This window comes from Salvelinus alpinus, chromosome 4, assembly GCF_045679555.1.
Source record: "Salvelinus alpinus chromosome 4, SLU_Salpinus.1, whole genome shotgun sequence".
Classification (NCBI taxonomy): domain Eukaryota; kingdom Metazoa; phylum Chordata; class Actinopteri; order Salmoniformes; family Salmonidae; genus Salvelinus; species Salvelinus alpinus.
Window position 1 is genome coordinate 55,935,459 of NC_092089.1, and position 23,205 is coordinate 55,958,663.

Below are 23,205 nucleotides of genomic sequence, written 5' to 3' on the forward strand. Positions count from 1 at the left end.
ATGGAAGGTCAAATAATTTATACTTTTATCACTGATACTTTACCACAACTCTATTAAAGGACATTCTACACAAGGTGTCACTTCATTTCTTGCTATTTGATGGGAACTACCCTCTACCCCCCTACACACCTCAAGTTAGCTCTTTCATGCCCACAAAAGGCAACATCAAAAATGGCTGTCTAAAAATTGCTCTCCCTGGATTTGACCTCTCAAGCTCTGGTTTGGGGAGCAAACACCATAACCACTACTCTACCAGACAGACAGAGAATACATGTTAAGGGCTACTTCAAAATGTACACATCAAAGACAACATTTCAGAGGTTGGAGAATGGCGTGGGGGCTTGTACTTCTTGGGTCCACCAACCGTTCCTCAATCTTCTTCTGATGACTACAAGCATAGATTATGAATCTTCAAAACCTACACTATAGGATGGATGTGTTTAGGAATGGGGGACGAAATTCGAAAGGGACGTGTTTCCAATTACCAGCAAATAAACCCTAGAAATGTTATTCCAAAATCTTAATATTGGAACTTTGTCCATAAATTTGCATACTACTGTCTATAAGCTATCATAACATGTGGGTTTTGTCTTGGGGACAAGGTATCGGAACGCCTTTGAATGGTCTACAAAGCATGCCCCCAGGTAAAAGTTGGCTTTTGCAGACAAGGATTATATTGTTACTCCACGACATAATATGTTATCACAACTCTATTAAAGGACATTCTACACAAGGTGTCACTTCATTTCTTGCTATTTGATGGGAACTACCCTCTACCCCCCTACACACCTCAAGTTAGCTCTTTCATGCCCACAAAAGGCAACATCAAAAATGGCTGTCTAAAAATTGCTCTCCCTGGATTTGACCTCTCAAGCTCTGGTTTGGGGAGCAAACACCATAACCACTACTCTACCAGACAGACAGAGAATACATGTTAAGGGCTACTTCAAAATGTACACATCAAAGACAACATTTCAGAGGTTGGAGAATGGCGTGGGGGCTTGTACTTCTTGGGTCCACCAACCGTTCCTCAATCTTCTTCTGATGACTACAAGCATAGATTATGAATCTTCAAAACCTACACTATAGGATGGATGTGTTTAGGAATGGGGGACGAAATTCGAAAGGGACGTGTTTCCAATTACCAGCAAATAAACCCTAGAAATGTTATTCCAAAATCTTAATATTGGAACTTTGTCCATAAATTTGCATACTACTGTCTATAAGCTATCATAACATGTGGGTTTTGTCTTGGGGACAAGGTATCGGAACGCCTTTGAATGGTCTACAAAGCATGCCCCCAGGTAAAAGTTGGCTTTTGCAGACAAGGATTATATTGTTACTCCACGACATAATATGTTATCACAACTCTATTAAAGGACATTCTACACAAGGTGTCACTTCATTTCTTGCTATTTGATGGGAACTACCCTCTACCCCCCTACACACCTCAAGTTAGCTCTTTCATGCCCACAAAAGGCAACATCAAAAATGGCTGTCTAAAAATTGCTCTCCCTGGATTTGACCTCTCAAGCTCTGGTTTGGGGAGCAAACACCATAACCACTACTCTACCAGACAGACAGGAGAATACATGTTAAGGGCTACTTCAAAATGTACACATCAAAGACAACATTTCAGAGGTTGGAGAATGGCGTGGGGGCTTGTACTTCTTGGGTCCACCAACCGTTCCTCAATCTTCTTCTGATGACTACAAGCATAGATTATGAATCTTCAAAACCTACACTATAGGATGGATGTGTTTAGGAATGGGGGACGAAATTCGAAAGGGACGTGTTTCCAATTACCAGCAAATAAACCCTAGAAATGTTATTCCAAAATCTTAATATTGGAACTTTGTCCATAAATTTGCATACTACTGTCTATAAGCTATCATAACATGTGGGTTTTGTCTTGGGGACAAGGTATCGGAACGCCTTTGAATGGTCTACAAAGCATGCCCCCAGGTAAAAGTTGGCTTTTGCAGACAAGGATTATATTGTTACTCCACGACATAATATGTTATCACAACTCTATTAAAGGACATTCTACACAAGGTGTCACTTCATTTCTTGCTATTTGATGGGAACTACCCTCTACCCCCCTACACACCTCAAGTTAGCTCTTTCATGCCCACAAAAGGCAACATCAAAAATGGCTGTCTAAAAATTGCTCTCCCTGGATTTGACCTCTCAAGCTCTGGTTTGGGGAGCAAACACCATAACCACTACTCTACCAGACAGACAGAGAATACATGTTAAGGGCTACTTCAAAATGTACACATCAAAGACAACATTTCAGAGGTTGGAGAATGGCGTGGGGGCTTGTACTTCTTGGGTCCACCAACCGTTCCTCAATCTTCTTCTGATGACTACAAGCATAGATTATGAATCTTCAAAACCTACACTATAGGATGGATGTGTTTAGGAATGGGGGACGAAATTCGAAAGGGACGTGTTTCCAATTACCAGCAAATAAACCCTAGAAATGTTATTCCAAAATCTTAATATTGGAACTTTGTCCATAAATTTGCATACTACTGTCTATAAGCTATCATAACATGTGGGTTTTGTCTTGGGGACAAGGTATCGGAACGCCTTTGAATGGTCTACAAAGCATGCCCCCAGGTAAAAGTTGGCTTTTGCAGACAAGGATTATATTGTTACTCCACGACATAATATGTTATCACAACTCTATTAAAGGACATTCTACACAAGGTGTCACTTCATTTCTTGCTATTTGATGGGAACTACCCTCTACCCCCCTACACACCTCAAGTTAGCTCTTTCATGCCCACAAAAGGCAACATCAAAAATGGCTGTCTAAAAATTGCTCTCCCTGGATTTGACCTCTCAAGCTCTGGTTTGGGGAGCAAACACCATAACCACTACTCTACCAGACAGACAGAGAATACATGTTAAGGGCTACTTCAAAATGTACACATCAAAGACAACATTTCAGAGGTTGGAGAATGGCGTGGGGGCTTGTACTTCTTGGGTCCACCAACCGTTCCTCAATCTTCTTCTGATGACTACAAGCATAGATTATGAATCTTCAAAACCTACACTATAGGATGGATGTGTTTAGGAATGGGGGACGAAATTCGAAAGGGACGTGTTTCCAATTACCAGCAAATAAACCCTAGAAATGTTATTCCAAAATCTTAATATTGGAACTTTGTCCATAAATTTGCATACTACTGTCTATAAGCTATCATAACATGTGGGTTTTGTCTTGGGGACAAGGTATCGGAACGCCTTTGAATGGTCTACAAAGCATGCCCCCAGGTAAAAGTTGGCTTTTGCAGACAAGGATTATATTGTTACTCCACGACATAATATGTTATCACAACTCTATTAAAGGACATTCTACACAAGGTGTCACTTCATTTCTTGCTATTTGATGGGAACTACCCTCTACCCCCCTACACACCTCAAGTTAGCTCTTTCATGCCCACAAAAGGCAACATCAAAAATGGCTGTCTAAAAATTGCTCTCCCTGGATTTGACCTCTCAAGCTCTGGTTTGGGGAGCAAACACCATAACCACTACTCTACCAGACAGACAGAGAATACATGTTAAGGGCTACTTCAAAATGTACACATCAAAGACAACATTTCAGAGGTTGGAGAATGGCGTGGGGGCTTGTACTTCTTGGGTCCACCAACCGTTCCTCAATCTTCTTCTGATGACTACAAGCATAGATTATGAATCTTCAAAACCTACACTATAGGATGGATGTGTTTAGGAATGGGGGACGAAATTCGAAAGGGACGTGTTTCCAATTACCAGCAAATAAACCCTAGAAATGTTATTCCAAAATCTTAATATTGGAACTTTGTCCATAAATTTGCATACTACTGTCTATAAGCTATCATAACATGTGGGTTTTGTCTTGGGGACAAGGTATCGGAACGCCTTTGAATGGTCTACAAAGCATGCCCCCAGGTAAAAGTTGGCTTTTGCAGACAAGGATTATATTGTTACTCCACGACATAATATGTTATCACAACTCTATTAAAGGACATTCTACACAAGGTGTCACTTCATTTCTTGCTATTTGATGGGAACTACCCTCTACCCCCCTACACACCTCAAGTTAGCTCTTTCATGCCCACAAAAGGCAACATCAAAAATGGCTGTCTAAAAATTGCTCTCCCTGGATTTGACCTCTCAAGCTCTGGTTTGGGGAGCAAACACCATAACCACTACTCTACCAGACAGACAGAGAATACATGTTAAGGGCTACTTCAAAATGTACACATCAAAGACAACATTTCAGAGGTTGGAGAATGGCGTGGGGGCTTGTACTTCTTGGGTCCACCAACCGTTCCTCAATCTTCTTCTGATGACTACAAGCATAGATTATGAATCTTCAAAACCTACACTATAGGATGGATGTGTTTAGGAATGGGGGACGAAATTCGAAAGGGACGTGTTTCCAATTACCAGCAAATAAACCCTAGAAATGTTATTCCAAAATCTTAATATTGGAACTTTGTCCATAAATTTGCATACTACTGTCTATAAGCTATCATAACATGTGGGTTTTGTCTTGGGGACAAGGTATCGGAACGCCTTTGAATGGTCTACAAAGCATGCCCCCAGGTAAAAGTTGGCTTTTGCAGACAAGGATTATATTGTTACTCCACGACATAATATGTTATCACAACTCTATTAAAGGACATTCTACACAAGGTGTCACTTCATTTCTTGCTATTTGATGGGAACTACCCTCTACCCCCCTACACACCTCAAGTTAGCTCTTTCATGCCCACAAAAGGCAACATCAAAAATGGCTGTCTAAAAATTGCTCTCCCTGGATTTGACCTCTCAAGCTCTGGTTTGGGGAGCAAACACCATAACCACTACTCTACCAGACAGACAGAGAATACATGTTAAGGGCTACTTCAAAATGTACACATCAAAGACAACATTTCAGAGGTTGGAGAATGGCGTGGGGGCTTGTACTTCTTGGGTCCACCAACCGTTCCTCAATCTTCTTCTGATGACTACAAGCATCGATTATGAATCTTCAAAACCTACACTATAGGATGGATGTGTTTAGGAATGGGGGACGAAATTCGAAAGGGACGTGTTTCCAATTACCAGCAAATAAACCCTAGAAATGTTATTCCAAAATCTTAATATTGGAACTTTGTCCATAAATTTGCATACTACTGTCTATAAGCTATCATAACATGTGGGTTTTGTCTTGGGGACAAGGTATCGGAACGCCTTTGAATGGTCTACAAAGCATGCCCCCAGGTAAAAGTTGGCTTTTGGTGACAAGCCGATTTTCTTCAGCCTCCTGAGGTTGAAGAGGCGCTGCTGCGCCTTCTTCACCACACTGTCTGTGTGGGTGGACCAATTCAGTTTGTCCGTGATGTGTACGCCGAGGAACTTAAAACTTACTACCCTCTCCACTACTGTCCCGTCGATGTGGATAGGGGGGTGCTCCCTCTGCTGTTTCCTGAAGTCCACGATCATCTCCTTTGTTTTGTTCACGTTGAGTGTGAGGTTATTTTCCTGACACCACACTCCGAGGGCCCTCACCTCCTCCCTGTAGGCTCGTCGTTGTTGGTAATCAAGCCTACCACTGTAGTGTCGTCTGCAAACTTGATGATTGAGTTGGAGGCGTGCATGGCCACGCAGTCATGGGTGAACAGGGAGTACAGGAGAGGGCTCAGAACGCACCCTTGCGGGGCCCCAGTGTTGAGGATCAGCGGAGTGGAGATGTTGTTACCTACCCTCACCACCTGGGTGCGGCCCATCAGGAAGTCCAGTACCCAGTTGCACAGGGCGGGGTCGAGTCTACAAAGGGAAGCTGACCAGTGGAGGCCCGGAGAAGAACCAGGGGATGCGGCTTGTGCTTGATGTGACAGATGGACTGAGGGGGCACAATGTCACGTGTTACAATTTCTTTACCTCTTATGAACTCAGCCAGCAGCTCCTGAAGAGGAAGATTACCATGGTTGGCACAGTTAGAAAGAACAAGCCTTAGCTCCCCCCTGCACTCCTCGCAACAAGGGGGGAGAGGCCTTCTCATCAAAGTTTGCCTTCACCCTTACCACCACTGTCACGACTTCTGCCGAAGTCGGTGCCTCTCCTTGTTCGGGTGGTGTTCAGCGGTCGACGTCACCGTTCTTATAGCCATCGCCGATCCATTTTTCATGTTCCATTTGTTTTGTCTTGTTTTACACACACCTGGTTTTTATTCCCAAATTACATGTTGTATTTAAAACCCTCTGTATCCCCCATGTCCTTGTCGGTAATTGTTTATTGTAAGTGCTTGTGCACTTGTGTTCTGGTGCACCACGGGTTATATTACCCATATGTCTTTGTTAATTTTAATGCCGTTACGTTTTTTTATTAAACTGCTCTGGCTATTACCGAGTTCTGCTCTCCTGCGTCTGACTTCCCTGCTACCAGATACTTCCCTGCTACCAGATACGCACTGCCAAAGAGGAACAAGAATGTGGTCCTCCTGAGGAGACTGCACAAAACGGCTGAGATCAGTGATCATGAGGACAGGAAGCCAGCCATCATCCTGGACTACAACCACAACAAAGGAGGCGTGGACAACCTGGACAAGGTGATTGGAACTTACAGCTGCGGGAGGATGACTGCCCGCTGGCCCCTGGTCATCCTCCATAATGTCATTGATGTTTCCTCATACAATGCCTTCGGGATATTGAACAAGATCAACCATACCTGGATACCTGATAAAATAAACAACATGAAGGTGTTCTTGGAGCAGCTGGGAAAGGCACTTATAACCCCACACATTCAAAGAAGGGAGCGCCTCCACCTCACAGCAGCCTCTGCAGTGCTTGAAAAAGCTGTTTAGGGGGCTGAATCTTGTCCTGATCCACCTGAGGCTGCAGATGGGGCAGGCAAGAGGAGGAGATGCCAATTCTGCCCCCCAAAGAACAGCTGTAAAACAAATGCTATGTGCTGCACATGTGAGAAATACATCTGCAAAGTCCACGCACACACACTTGCATACTGTCCTACATGTGCTAATTAGAGTTGATTGATTTATGGTCATCACATTTTTGTTTTGTATCTATTATCTTATTTTATTCTTATTTATTCTTGTTGTTTATACACCTTGCAGGTGAGGACAATGGTAAAAAAAAAATGGGAGAAGACTAGAGAAGACTTCCTCATTGTACTTGTATATCAGAATATATCACAATTTTTTCAAAAAAGCTCAAGACTGTTATTGTTCCCTTCAATAAAATTATTTCAAAACTACTTTCTGCACATTTCTGCTACTGTCTTAGGCTACACAAGTGCTCTCTCTTGAAAAAAAAATGGTTTATACCTTTGCAATACCTTAATAATAATAATAATAATAAACCTCTACTTTAGTAAAGAAAACAATAATGACAGGTGTGTTGTAATAAAAACAAGTGGTGTCCACTGACTAAATACAGTTTTTCTGGAAACCCCAGATATTCACAAAGTTTGTGATGAATGACAGGTTGTTTATTCATTCAAAATAGATTTGGACTTTATTGCTTTATTTGAGTGGTTCAGTGAATGCGGGTAATTTTTGACCCTTGGAACAAGGGGAGTAAACAGAATGTTAAGAATACACAATGGTTAAGTCAAGTATTTACAAGGTGTCTAGTCATTTCTTGTCATTAATGTCTAATTGACCACACATTAGTGCAAGAAGAAGTGCAGTCAATGCTACACAGGTGTGTGTAGTCTAGGTGCTCGTTATAAGTGCTTGAAATCATAGATTGACTCCTTTGCTGTGTTCTAGAGCATAAAGACTGTGATCGATCAAGGGTGAACTGTGAGTGAATTACTGAGCTACAAATAATATTAAGTAGTTATTTATAAATCAAGGTTAATCTAATCAGTCTCCATTTGCCTTAAAAATCATCTGCAATCTGGAACGTGACTCCAACAATTCATTGACACCGTTGTGACTGGTAAGATTTATTTGTTATAGCATTACATTTTACACATGACATGCCAAAAATCCTGTAAATATAATTTTAACATACACATGCCATCTAATTGAAGTGAAAGGATGTGACCTTCCAATCTAAAATGTAAGACTTTTCTTCACATTTCAAAAGTAGTGTAATGAAAACCTTTCACCAAATTATATTTCAGTGTCATTTCCCTTAATTTTTGCAGTCAGTCATCCATGCTATATGAAATGATAGGGTGATGAACACCATATGGGTGGAGGTCATCTGGATTTTAGAATGATCAATGGGTCAACGGTCCAATTTCTTATCTTTAGGCCCAGAATGTAACACATGCAGGTGAAATACCCTTTAATTTACCAGAATGACTGAATGCTTTATCAGACAAACATGCATGAATTACCCTAATAATCTTTTGCCTGTACAGTTATGGAAATGTACATTTTGGTGGTCTGCAGCACCACTAAGGACAATTCTCCTTTGATGTAGGATACCCTATCAGAAAACATTTAGTAATTTTTAGCTTTTATACAAAAAACAAACCTTTCTTTTCTCCTTTTTGTTGAAAGTGGCCCATTAGCTAACCACAACTTTCCTGTCCAAAGACATTCATGAACTACTAAAACTATATCTGACAATTTGTGGTAAATAAATATACTAATAATGCATCCAGTGTCTGGTTATTGATGATACTTCCCATTCTGGCCAATTGTGACCTTTGACCCCTTGCATATGGCCTTAAATTTCCACATTCTAGATGACATCCCGCCAAACTTTGGTATTTCACTGTTTGATCTAGCATGTGACTGTTTTTTCTCCGGCACTTGTCCAATGTTGGCAGGCCTATTATGCAGTTAGATGGAATGGTTGTACACGATGTAGACATAACATGTGAATTGGGATGAGGGGAAATGCCAATCAATGACAACTGAAATAGCATATATTATCTGAATATCACTAGTTGTTCATGTAGACATACGTTGAATATGTTTAATATGTGGGTGAAGCATTTCGTTTGTAGTCTTTATTCATTTGTCGTTTTGAGTGGCCTGTAAATATTTGTACATATTTTGGTAGGATGTCTGTGTAACAAATAACTAATGATCATGATTTCAATTCAGTTTAATGACATCAAACACTCACTTCTCCTGAAGGGCGCACATAATATCATTTGCCATATGTGTAAAAGCATTTAGATTTGCACATGCATGGCCTAAAATGACTTTGAACCATATTTCCTCTACATGCTGAGAATTTAATGGGTGCACTTTGGGAGAACTGAGATATTTGGTACTAATTACTGCCCAACTCCTTCCTCCCTCAATAAAGCTATCACTGCTTAGACAGGATTGGGCAGGTCAAACCAAGTGCTGCACTACATGGGTTTAACCCTTGTAGTTATTTATAATCAGTGATTACTTTTAGGAAGGAAGAAAGGAGGGATATATGTAAAGATTGAGCAAGCCACTATTGTCAGCTCAACATCCCAATCGTCTTATTTGCATATAATATACTTTTCACCTCTGACCTGTATACTGTCTGTACCATTCCACAGATATCTCGTACAGTGGAAACACTTGAGCCTCTGCGTCATCCGCGTCAGCAATAACTCATCACTCCAACTCCAGGTAAATTCATTAGCATGAAGTTTGATACCCATATAACCCCACTCATCCCCAGGGGTCAAGTGTCAACATTCAATCTAACCTGGGGCCTTACGTATCAACTGTGTCAGAGTAGAAGTGTTCCTCTCGGATCAGTTTTGCAGTTTACAACAAGAATAAGATGAGACACGTCCTAGATCAACACTGACTCTGAGATGATTTGTGGATGAAGTCCCAGGTCCCCCTCTGTTTATGTTCTGATGTTCATTTGGATCTTAACATGCCTTTTGGGGGCCCTAACTGAGATTTTGTTGGGGTGCGCCCCCACCTCACTGGCAAAACATTTTAGGCCCCTCCCTGACTGTGGAGAGAAATAAACATTTATAAAACATTTCATGCAATTACACTCATTTTGCCATGGAGCAGTATTGCAGGGAATTTCCTTAAATTTTACACATTTACCAAGACTTATGTTTGTTAACCATATCTGAGTGAGAGTGACTTAACAAAATCCGTATTGGGGCATTATTACTAGAAGTTTAACTGGCTAGACTAACTTACCTATCTAAATGTTTGTAGCTGACATGTGACTCAGTGACTTACACAACTTGTTATGATATTTCTTATATACTTTTTTAAGATTGTGTTTTCTATTGTTAGGTATTGCTGCATTGTGGGAGCTACAAACAAACATTTTGTTAGGTATTACTGTGTATGTAACAAATTTTTATTTGATAACCAACTGCTGATTCATAACCAAATCTCAATTTCACCTTTTATTAGATAACCAACTGCTGATTCATAACCAAATCTCAATTTCACCTTGTGTATTTTACTATTCTAATACAATAGTAAGTGACTGAATTCTTTAGTTAATACATCCTAATAATAATGATAGGTGGTCCCCTAGCTACTGCTTATGTCCCTTATACCTGCAGCCCACTGGTTATGAATGATAGCGTAATTCCATCCTCCCTGGAAGTAATCATTGATTAGACATGATTTGGCAAGTCATGTATTTAGAAATGATCACTGATTACAGGGGGGATATGGTTAATTTGATCAAATGATAGAATTCACTTTAAATCCTTTACCTTTAATGTCAAATTCTGCATGCAGATTTTAAATAAAAATGATGTAATTTATGTAGAATGTAACGGGTCTCAATTTCATTCTGAATGTACTCCAGTCTGGCTTGGTAAACTATTTGAAGCACTAGGGATATTTTTCCATATAACATTCCATATAGTTAGTTAACTGTCTTAATATCAATAGTTATACCAATGTCATTTTCCTTGTCAGAATGCCAAAGAGAAAGAGGGCCCCAACTTTTGATGACATTGCCTCAGTTGTTGAAAGGCTAGGCCTCTCACCAGAGGAAGTTACAGCAGCGAGCTACCATCAGGAAAATGGAATCTTTTCTGTGATAGTAATTGAACTGGAAAGGTCTAACACCCTCAGCTATCGCCGTCAACTCTACGACGTATGGAGTAAGGGAAGGTTGGCCAATGCACAAGCCCACTCCGTCTCCCAGATTGCCCCATCACCACCCCAGGTCTTCCAATCACTACCACAGCAAGTATACACCACGCGGCAGCTGCCTTTAACACCAGCACAAGCAGCTGAAATGATTGAAACGGTTGATCCTGCTAAGGTATCCCACCTTCCACCACTCCACCCCAAGCCTGGAGACATTTTTCTGTTTGCAGGTAGTTCCTTGTCATGTGAGGACTGGAAGGCGGACCAAAAAAGATGGATTCAGAAGGGATCCCACAGCCTTCCTCGCCGTTTACCAAAACTAAGGGTGCGGTACTATGCAGGAAAGGAAGCACCAGGGTTCAAAAAAAGGGAGTATGAGTTGCTTCACCAGCCTGATTCTCCTGTGCTAATTCACTACTTTGGTGAGGAGGCACCCTCCAATGTCCCCCACCCCCACGGCAACAGCCAACAGCAGCAAGCAAGGGATTTCATCCGATCGGCTACCTCAATTATGGATGAAATATGCCGGCGAAAGACTGAAACACCTGGTAAAGTATACTCAGACATGACCAATAACCCACCACCACCCCCAAATGCTTCATTCATGCCAGTCTACCAACCTCGCAACTTGGCACAAGTGAAAAACACAATTCGTCGAGCAAGGGATGTCACTGTTTTGGACCGGAACGAGTTGGTGGCAACACATATGATGGGTGACATTCTCCCCGGATTTATCACCCATATGGAGACTAGACCCGCAACCCTTCTGGTGGTGGCAGCACCAGAAATGGTTGAAGAGGCCAAGGCAGTTATTAAAAGCAAACACCAAGGAGCACACATTTTTCACTATGACACCACTTTTGACCTGGGGAATTTTTATGTTTCACCCCTTGTTTTCCGTCATGTTGCATTTCAAGAGGCACCTATCCTTCCCCTGGCATTCCTCATTCACACCACCCGGCACATGGAAAACCACAAACAGTTCTTTCGCACCATCCTTTCACTCCTTCCCCAACTATCCACAGCAATCTTCTGCACAGACCGTGAGGCGGCTATTGAAGGAGCAATCCAGTCTGTGCTGCCGCAAGTCAGGATTGTTAATTGCTGGAACCACATCTCCAACAATGTGAAGCACAAGATGGGGTCAGAGGGTGCTGAAGCTGTGGCCGATTACCAGCAGGCCATCAAAGAGCTCTTGGCAACAAAAACAAGGAGTGAATACGAATGCACACTGGAGAGTGTGTGCCTTCACTGGAGCCCTGATTTCAAGGCTTATTTCGATCAGTCGCTCTCTGATGCCATGGACAAGAGCGCACAATATGTGCTCAACAGCTTGGGCATCCAGTCAGATGGAATTACTAACAACTGCTCAGAGAGCTTCAATGCTGTCCTCAAGGCATTGGTTGGATGGAAGAAGGTCAGAGTAGATAAATTGGTTTATCTACTCTACCAACTCCAAACCAATGCCTTGAGGGAGGTGCTGCGGGCCTACTGTAATCTAGGGAATTTCCACCTGACCCCTGAGTGCCATGAGCAATTTTCCAGGCGAATGCCCACCACCAGTTTCCCCTACCACATGTCAGAGGAAGACATGGTATCTTTTGCCGAAGGCATCCAGTTCTGTGTGGCACAGGACGAGGTTGTCATGGCAGAAACTGGAGCGGAGGCCTTAGCCAGGATGATTGTGGCAAAAGGACGAATCCTCCTGGTGCCAAGCACCAAATCGTTCCTCTACCAGGGCTTCTCCGACAAGCAGCATGTGGTTACTCTGTTGCCAACGGAGACGTGCTCCTGCTCTGCATCTGACAGTGCCCAGAGGTGTGTCCACCGACTGGCAGCTGTACTGGCCATTGGCGGAAGTGTGGACAGTCCTATGCCAATTAAGCTGAGGACAAGGCATCTGGCCGCAAAACGCTCTGGCCATAAGTGTGCCACCAAGGAGCATGTCCAGACGGGCACCAAACACCAGGAAGAGCAATCGACAGTTCATCAACAGGTCGGTCTTATGTGTTGCTATTTAGTTACATTTCTTATTTGGGTATGTTAAAATGGTAACCATTTTACTAAGCCATGTGATCCTCATGGGTTTAATGTATATCCGTGAACACAAAATGCAGATCTGTCCCAAACTGAACTGTAACCATTATTCAATAGGGTGACCAATTCCAACAGTCTCTGTCTGAGAAACACCCCAGCAGGGATGACAAATTGGAGAATAGAGTAAGTGGAATGGGACTGTTTTTGTTATATTCTGCATGTTTTCCTACTGCATGTTGATTGCATCTGTACAGTCAGGCAGTTTGGACCCCATTTTTGAAGGCCAAAATCTGTTTGTATAGGTGAAGCAACTGTGGGCAATGTCGTCGGATGGAGTGGACAGGGCAACCGCAAGGATTTTGTTGGAGGGATCCGTTGCCATCCTGCACCTCCATGACTTCCTGACGTTGAAGCCCAATGAGTGGCTTAGTGGGGAGGTATGTTAAGGTCCCCCACATGTTATGGTTGAATTGTATGAAATTTCCATGCGTGCAGTTGGTATAAAGTACAATTAGATTTGTTGCCTGAGCTGACTGTATTGCCTGGGCATCATGTTAACTTTGACCAACCATATGCCATTCTGCTTTAGGTAATTGACTTCTACCTCCAACTGAAGAGGGTTGACCTTCAAGTGGAGGGGGACGTTTTTATTGTGGATCACTTTGTGGCAGGGATAATCCTGCATGGGGATAAGGTGGCGATGCGCAAGAACACCTTGTCAAAGGTAAAGGCATGTCCGCAGAGTTGCTTTTGTGTCATGTTTCTAAATAAGAGGCTAGACTGGTCAATGTAGGGAGTACTGCCACCTTCCTGACAAAATATTGCCTGCCACATCGTATAAATGTATCTTCACTCCTATTCCTGTAGACCAGTCTGGAGCAGCACAGTTGCTTGATTGGAGTTTGCAACGTGGGAAACTACCACTGGATACTCTTGGTAAGCTCCACAAGATTTACCATTTTAGTTAGAGATTACACAGTACTATTCTTGAATATGTTATGTTTGAGGCCATTTTGATATACTGACTTGGAATTACCGCTTGTGTTTGTTTAGTATGTCAATCGCAGGACCCACTCTGCCATTGTCCTGGACCCTACTGGTTCCCCTAACACAGAGAGCCATATGAGCGAGAACCTGGTGAAGCACATCAGGTATGGTCAATCTAGTGGTGTAAAAATAGTTTTAGGGGTATCTGTACTTTACATTGCTATTGATATTGATATTTTTTTTACCCCTTTTACTTTACTACATTCCTAAAGATATGTCGTTTTTACTCCATACATTTTCCCTGACACCAAAACTACTCGTTACATTTTGAATGCTTAGCAGGACATAAATTGTCCCATTCAAACATCCCTACTGCCTCTGATCTGGCGGACTCACTACACACATGCTGTGTTTGTAAGTTATGTCTGAGTGTTGGCGTGTGCTTCTTGCTCTGTAAATTCAAACAAACTAGAAAATCTTGCCTTCTGGTTTGCTGACATAAGGAAATCGAAATGATTTATCCTTGAACTTTTCCGTTTTTTAAGTATATTTGACCAATTAAATTTGCCTTTGATACTTAAGTACATTTAAAACCAAACACTTTTCGACTTTTACTCAAGTGGTATTTTACTGGGTGACTTTCACTTTTACTTCAGTCATTTTATATGAAGTTCTTTACTTTTACTCAAATATGACAATTGGATACTGTGGTGGAAATTCTAAATACTATCAAATGAGGAGAGACACACTTATCACACAAGTGTGAGTTATACTTAAACTACACTACCGTTCCAAAGTTTGGGGTCACATAAATGTCATTGTTTTTTAAAGAAAATAATTGTCAATTTAAAATAACATTTATCAGAAATACATTGTTAATGTTGTAAATAACTTTTGGAAACAGCAGATTTGGTATGAAATATCTACAGAGGCTCTTTATCAGCAACCATCACTCCTGTGTTCCAATGGCACTTTGTGTTACCTAATACAAGTTTATAATTTTAAAAGGCTATTTGATTAAAGAAGCTATAAAACTGTCCTCCTTTAGACTAGTTGAGTATCAGGAGCATTAGCCTTTGTGGGTTCGATTACAGGTAGAAAATGGCCAGAAACAAAGCACTTTCTACAGAAACTCCTCAGTCTATACTTGTTCTGAGAAATGAAGGCTATTCCATGCGAAAAATTGACAAACTGAAGATCTCGTCCAACGCTGTGTACTACTCCCTTCGCAGAACAGCGCAAACTGTCTCTAACCAGAATAGAAAGAGGAGTGGGAGGCCCCGGTGCACAAATGAGCAAGAGGACAAGTACATTGTTTCTCAAACTAGACACTAGACGCCTCACAAGTCCTCAGCTTGCAGCTTCATTAAATAGTACCCGCAAAACACCAGTCTCAACAGTGAAGAGGGGACTCCGGGATGCTGGCCTAGGCAGAGTTGGAAAGAAAATGCCATATCTCAGAAAGGCCAATAAAAATAAAAGATTAAGATGGTAAAAAGATCATTTTAATAATTGTATTTATTTTACCTTTATTTAACCAGGTATGCTAGCTGAGAAGTTTTGCAACTGCGACCTGGCCAAGAGAAATCAAAGCAGTTCCACACATAAAACAACAGTTACACATGGAATAAAAAAACATACTGTAGAAAAAGTCTATATACAGTGTGCAAATGAGGTAGGATAAGGGAGGTAAGGCAATAAATAGGCCATGGTGGCAAAGTAATTACAATACAGCAATTTAACACTGGAATAGTAGATGTGCAAGTAGAGATACTGGGGTGCAAAGGAGCAAGATAAATAAATACAGTATGGGGATGGGCTATGTACAGGTGCAGTGATCTGTGAGCTGCTCTGACAGCTGGTGCTTAAAGTTAGTGAGGGAGATAAGAGTCTCCAGCATCAGTGATTTTTTTTTGCAGTACGTTCCAGTCATTGGCAGCAGAGAACTGGAAGGAAACGCGGCCAAAGGAATAAGTGGCTTTGGGAGTGACCAGTGAGATTTACCTGCTTGAGTGCTTGCTGTGGGTGCTGCTATGGTGACCAGTGAGCTGAGATAAGGCGGGGCTTTACCTAGCAGAGACTTTTAGATGACCTGGAGCCAGTGGGTCTGGCGACGAGTATGATGCGAGGGCCAGCCAACAAGGGTATACAGGTCGCAGTGGTGGGTAGTATATGGGGCGTTGGTGATAAAACAGATGGCACGGTGATTGACTATATCCTATTTGTTGAGTAGAGTGTTGGAGGCTATTTTGTAAATGACATCGCCAAAGTCGAGGATCGGTAGGATGGTGAGTGTTACAAGGGTATGTTTGGCAGCATGAGTGAAGGATGCAATGTTCATATATGGAAGCAATGTTTCCTTCTTACCTCCTTTGCCATATTCCTTGCTGATATTCTGCATTGCAATGGGGACATGTGAAAGACAAGCCTGACTTCTCCCCTCTCTGGGCCAAAGGTGACTGAGGCCCATATGATGGAGGCAGTGCAGCTGCCAACACCAAAGTCGGAAAGAAGATATTCTAATGACGAGTTCAACAGTTCAATTATATAAGCATGTTCTGCAGATAAGGCATCTTAATTATCTATGTTACTTAGCTAATTCTGATTTCTCCACCCCAGTACTATTCCACCACTGAGTACATCTATTGTATGGTCAGGCAAAACTATTGTTTGACCATTTCTCCAATATCCGCCATACAAGTTAAATTGAGCTGTCCATGTTGAGACTACTTTAACATTTATGGTCCGGTTGCATATTGACTTAATTAGCCTATGTGTTCATGTTATGAATGTTGTATGGTATGAACACAATTATAAAGCATTATTGATTTCAGTTAAGGCATCCCATTTTCATTCATGAGCAGCCATTCATGTGTTATGCAGGTGTATGAATGTTTTTGGAAGTATAACAGTGAGAGAATGTCATGGGCTATGTACAAACAATTCATGTTTTCCTCCCCAAACAGATACTGGTTTGACGAACGAACCCGCAGAACTGGGACAGAATCTGTTTTCAGCAATGTTCCCTGGCAGGCGACAACAATACCACACACCAAGCAGAGCGACGGCTACAATTGTGGAGTTTATGTGCTGCTGGTGAGTTCATATGCTAAATAGTTCCCAGGATAAATCAGTAGGCAAATTTGTTATCTTAGAAATCTGTGCATAACCCTTAATGGTAGGCCACCAAAAAGTGGTTCAAAAGCAAATGCACCCAATGTTCACATTAACAGATCTTTGAGGGTTTAGCCAAAGTCATTCCATTGAAAGGATTAGATTAGCATAACAAGTTAGTATAAATTTCCCACCTGTCATGTGCATGCCTAAGAAAATGGTCTGAAATGGGAAGGGAACCATGTGCATGTGTTCAAGAAGAAACAGTTTTTTTCTGTTGCTAACCAATGTGCTATGGTGTCCACTAATGAATATGACCCAGGTCAATAGAGAACTTGGTTGCTATGTGACAAACACTAAATTAAATGTTGGTGTAATATCATCAAATCATCACCAGTGTGCTGCCTTGATTTCATGATTACAGCAACAAAGGTTTTCCAAAGTGTAAGATTAACACAATGAATCAGATGATTTATTGTTAGGATGACAAGGCAGTTGGAGGCCTGCTTTCACACGATCTTATAATTCCCAATGGCCCTATAGAAGGTAGACATATTTATCCCATTGTCTGTCCTTTATGTACTACCTAGATGGCCAGAGAGTTAATGCAGAGGGAGAAGGCACTACGTGACCCAACTGTCCCAATGCATGTTAACATCGGTGGTGCCAGAATGGAGGTGGCCAAAGAGATCCTGGACAAAGGTGAGATTGTCTATCACTTTTTTACAATCGGACAATGTAAAGTTGAAGACTTGTAGCCTAGTCTACATCATACACTGCTCCTTGTGTCAGTACCGTGTGATGGGAAATAAGGTGATTGAGGCCAGCAGCCAAGACCAAGTCACTGCTGCATTATCTAATTTACTGTTGCTACATTGTCCTGGCACCACTTTAATAGACTATTAATAATGTTGGATAGCACTATTGTTTTACCTGACATGTTTGAGCTTGGCAACATTTTGTTGTAGTTTCAGCCTACATGGATGTCAAAGTAGCTGACCGAATACATTATAATTCCTCATTAGTCTATAACCTAACATAACCTCCCCATGTTTGATTGTAGGGAGGTTGTCATTTTCTTGTAAATTATTTGGTTGCTGGTAAACAAAGACCCCACTGCTGAAAGAGGCAAAGGCCAACTAAACTTCTCAAATCCACGTAAACATTTTTGTATCTTTTAGAAGAAATAACTAATTTATTTCAGAAAATTGTAAGGGTGACCATATATTTGGCAATAACTGTATATAGTATATTATCCTAAGGCAATATGTGATATAGCTGACATGTTTCCTTTTTTCTTTCAGAACTTGACAGGAAACTCTACTGCAGTTTCTGTGCAACAGATGAGGGGGGAGACTGGGTGAGAATAATTGTACACAGCAATTGCTGTGGTCTTTCTTTTACTGTGGTCTAAGGGGGTGTTGAGTTTTGTAGTAAATATATGTTCATAACCTTAAAGGGATGGATAAGTAATTTCACTCATTTAAACGTTTTATTACATTTAAAGCAGACTTCAATTTTTTTTAACAAGTCACTGCCAACAAATGCTAATTGTAATTTCTTCACCTAACTGTCAATTTCCCCTCTTCGCCACATTAATGGCTCCATCATCTCTTGAATGGATTGTCGGTCAATGATTTCATCTAGAATTGAATGGCAGTGGTTAGTTAAACAAACCAAATCGTGGATTGCTGAGCTATCCTTTCAGCTGTGACATCATATGATGGAATCAATGGCCTAATTGACTTGTACTTTCACAGATGGAATGCTCCACATGCTCCAGTTGGTACCACACCTCCTGTGCTGGGGTATCCATCAGCATTTACCATCGACACATGGAGAATCCTGCCTTACAATGGATATGCCCACCCTGCCACAATTGAAAACCTGCACACCAAGGCTACTATTGGGTTGATACTGTGTCAAATCTATATATTGTCCAGAGGTGTAAATGATTTACAACTTCAGTAGATGGTATATTTTAGGGATGTCCCCAACGGGAAAAAATCTGGGTTGACTTAGTCTTCCTGTTCTTTCCACCAATCGATTGGTCTAAATGTTAAAATGTATTTTTCCATATATAGACACACACCCTATGTGTTTGAAGAAACCCACTAAATATGCACTGAGCTTGTCTGATGCTTAAGCACACTGTTTGATGAATTCATTTTGCTGTTGCATGCTCCATGCTCCATGTCCGGCAGGATCTCCAGCGCCTTCTGGAGCCACTCCACCAACACCTCCTGGTGTTTATCCAACTTTTATCGCCACTTTATCTGGGATTACAGCATCCTTGCCGGCCGCTGACCGGGCATTCCGGGACCTGAAATAGCGCTTCACCACAGCTCTGATCTTGGTTGATCCGGACCCTTCCTGTCAGTTTGTGGTGGATGCTAATGCTTCGGAGTGGGGACTGTTCTGTCGCAACGTTCTGCCCTGGATTGGAAGTTGCATCCCTGCACCGCATTCTCCCACCGCCTCAACGCCACAGAGGAATTATGGCAATGGAGGCACTGGCTTGAAGGGGCGGAGCATCTGTTCATTGTGTGTACAGACCACAAAAATCTATAGTATCTCCACTCCGCCAATCGCCTCAACTCCAGGCAAGCGAAATGGGGGCTGTTTACCCAGTTCAACTTTTCCCCCTTCTACCGGCCTAAGAACGTCAAGCCGAATGTTTTTTCTCACCGCTATAACCCCACTGCTACCACCCCGGAGCCCAAGACAACCCTTCCTACCTCTTGCCTGGCGACGCCACTCAGCTGGGGTATAGGGGAACAGGTCCTAGCCAAAACCTGGGGGGGGTCAAGAACCAGATGTTCGTGTCTAACGCTTTCCGCTCCGCGTTCTTGAGTGGGCCAATTCCTCCAGGCTAGCCTGTCACCCCCACAACCCCTGGTCCAACATATCCCTGGATTTTGTCACCGCACACTTCATTCCTCTCCCCAAACTCCCATTGGCCAAGGAGACGGGCCAGCCCATGGTGTAGCACGTCTTCCGGATCCATGGACTGCCGGTGGACCTGGTCTCCGACCGGAGGCCTCAGTTCTCATCCTGGGTCTGGAAGGCATTCTGCGCCCTCATTGTGTCGTTGGCCAGCCTGTCCTCTGTGTTCCACCCCCAGTCCAATGGCAAGTCGGAGCGAGCAAACCAGGATCTAGAGACTACTCTGCACTGCCTGGTCTCGGCCAACCCCACCACCTGGAGCCAGCAGCTGTTGTGGGTCGAGTACGCCCTCAACACCCTACCCTGCTCTGCCACGGGCCTATCTCCGTTCAAGTGTGTCCTGGGGTATCAGCCTCCGCTCTTCCCCGAGCAGGATGAAGAAGTTGGCATACCTTCTGCCGAGAGGTTTGTCCGCAGCTGTAGTTTTACCTGGAGGAGAGCCCGATTGGCCCTCAATACCCCCTCAAGGTATCGAAGACAAGAGGATCGCTATCGGACCCCAGCTCCCCAGTATCGGCTAGGGCAGAAGGTATGGTTGTCCAACCGGGATCTGCCACTCCGGGTGGATCTCCCAAACTCTCCCCCCAGGTTATTGGCCCATTTCCCATCTCCAAGATTATTAGGTCCTCTGCTGTTCATCTTCTGTTGCTCCGTACTCTTCGTATATATCCCACCATTAATGTTTCCAGAGTTAAACTCATATGTCACAGTTCTTTGTCTCCTGTTTCTGACCTCTGCCTACCCAAAACCTGACCCAAAACCTGAGCCTGCCTGCCGTCCGGTACCGTTGCCACACCTCTGGTTACTGACCGCTGCCTGCCTTGTACTGTCAAATCAAATTGTATTAGTCACATGCGCTGAATACAACAGGTATAGATAGACCTTACAGTGAAATGCTTACTTACGGCCCCTAACCAACTGTGCAGTAAAAAAAAAATACATAAGAATAATAGATAAAAGTAACAAGTAATTAAAGAGCAGCATTAAAAAATAACAATATATACAGGGGGGTGCCGGTACAGAGTCAATGTGCGGGGGCACCGGTTAGTTGAGGTAGTATGTTCATGTAGGTAGAGTTAACTTAAGTTACTATTGCTTGCCCCTGTTTGAGTATTAAACTATTGTTTCTTCGACATGGTCTGCATCTGGGTCTTACCTTCACACCTGATAATTTTGCACATGCTAGTTTAATTTCGATTTAAAAAAACAAGCTATGTTTTTTTGTTGTTGTGACAATTGGTAGCCAGCAGGAAGCCTACATAGCTACAGTAGGTATTTTCCTTTCTGCAACTTCTACAGAGAACGTTAACCATTATATTGATGAAAAGGAATTTGGACACAAAGTTGTTGTTTACCATCAGTGGCATTAAAAAGCCTTAATTACCATAATGGTATAAAGTAATTGACTCATGATTAATGTATTGGAAGACTGTACTAAATGTCTTGATGATGATGCAGCCCAGCCTCACATTCAATTCGCGCATATATGTACATAATGTATTTCAGCAGATTTCGTGCGTTTTTGTGCATTTTTGGGGTGGTTCAATTCGTTTGAAAATACACAAATTTCTGTGCTACTTAATTCGTGCGAAAAGACACGAATTTAACCAGTAGGCGACACACAAGCCGTTGCAACAACCATAGACACGATCGCCTGTATTTATTTATTTTACGTTATGAATATATAGATTTTTTTATTTTTTTTAACCATATAACCATAAGAGGTTATATATATATATATATTGTCTTTTTCTAATCCCTATTAAAACATTGTGGTTTTATGCCTATATGTACTGTTTTCGATTTTTCTGAACAGACTTTTCAGTATAGAATGAATGTAAGCAATGCATGATGGTTAATGGTGTTTTATTCTGTTGTAGTTCCATGTATTTCTTAAAAAATAAACGTGTAAACCATTTTTATTGACCAGAATGTAACTGAAAATACAATGGCAGCCTTGCTGTATAACATTTGGGGAAACGTATGCAGTCATTGTAGTCTTACATTTTGTTGGCCAACCAAAATTACCAAAACGTTAACCCGTAATAAGGCTAGGGTGGCTGAGTGTAAATACATGGCTCTGAGTGTAAGCACCTTTTCACTAGAAACGTTCTTGTGTTCAAATTACCGTCAGTGCGAAATAGCTAGAAAGCTTTCATATTTCCACTTGGCTGCACCTACGGTTACGATAACGATAAATCAAGTGCAATACCTGCGTCGACCTGTGTCGAGCAGCAAAACACCGGAAAGCTTCTAGCCTATCGGAAAGTTACAAGAAGAACAAGAATAGTTACCTTATCCGGTCATGTGACACTCTGGATGCCCCCTAAAAGCAATTTCAACCGTTTTGAAAAATGACGCCTGGTAACCCAAAAAAAATACCAGGTGCACGAAAAGTTTGGGACTTAGAATATTTTTTGAAAACCTCCATAAATCACTCAGGCCATTGACTCGAGAAGAAAAAACATAAAATATTTTCCAGAAGAAAAAACATAGAATATTTTTTGAAAACCTCCATAAATCACTCAGGCCAGCACCCATTGATTTGGGGCGGTAGTATAGCGCTCCCAGAGCGGGTATGGAAGTCTGGATCCCCCCTAAAAGCATTTAAGGCTCTGTGTGTCTTTAAGCACCATACTTTTTCACTCCATCATGTGTGTGTGTGTGTGTGTGAGAGAGCTTTTCTTTGACATCTGTTTAGAGAAATTACTGATTTACAATTCATGAGGGTTGACCGATTCACATATTTAAAGTTTTGGAAAAATCTGACTTTTTTAAACCTTCGGAACAGCACCTATGACCCCATTTTAAGGCACTTCCGGTTGGCACAGGAAGCTATAAGTAAATACATATCCTGATCGGGGTATGCTTTTACAGAATCCTGAGTTTTAAGTCTATACGTTAAGAACTGACTGATTTACACAGGGTTGAATGCACTATATATCACAAACTGCAGGTTGGGTATGGCAAACACTTTTAGGGTGATTTAACCACTTCCGGTTGCTCCAGGAAGCTTAGAATCGACACAGGTAGACCTCATAGTGGCCTGATGGATTGTCATCGAAGACAGGTTCATAAGGCATTATTAA